The following is a 628-nucleotide window of genomic DNA, read 5'->3' as shown; positions in this document are numbered from 1 at the left end:
GGAGCTGTTGTCTTGGAAGACAATGGTAGGAAGTTCACAGTCAATGGACAGAGGCTAAAACCTTACTTCACAGATTCAAAACCCGAAGAAGGAACCAACATTCCTTTATCGGAACCTGATCTCGCCTAAGGACAACAAAATAGTCAGGCTCGCGACTTTAAACAAGCGCTGAGTGGGAGGCAACCCACATGGTTTGATTTTCTTTCTCTTTTGTGATTATGTTTTCTTGTGTGAATTGATTTTTGGTTGTGTTTTTTAGATGATTTTTAGGCATGTATCACGATCAGGCGGAGATCGATCGATCCAAAAGAAACAGAACGGGCGATCCAGGTAATGGATCGGTCGATCTGGGATACGAAGAGCGGGCGATCCAGGTAATGGATCGGTTGATCGATCCAAAAGAAACAGAACGGGCGATCCAGGTAATGGATCAGTCGATCCGGGATACTAAGAGCGGTCGATCCATATCACGGATCGGTCGATCCATAAACATTGGATCGGTCGATCCAAGGTAAGGCATGTCCGGTTTAGTTTCACTTAGTTTAAACCGGAAAACACTCATAAATCAACAAACTCGCATAAGTGTCGATCAAAACTGATGAAATATCATCTTCCTCTCCTCTCAAAC

The sequence above is a fragment of the Brassica oleracea genome, chromosome C7 (assembly GCF_000695525.1).
Source record: "Brassica oleracea var. oleracea cultivar TO1000 chromosome C7, BOL, whole genome shotgun sequence".
Classification (NCBI taxonomy): domain Eukaryota; kingdom Viridiplantae; phylum Streptophyta; class Magnoliopsida; order Brassicales; family Brassicaceae; genus Brassica; species Brassica oleracea.
This window is presented reverse-complemented; position numbering follows the sequence as displayed.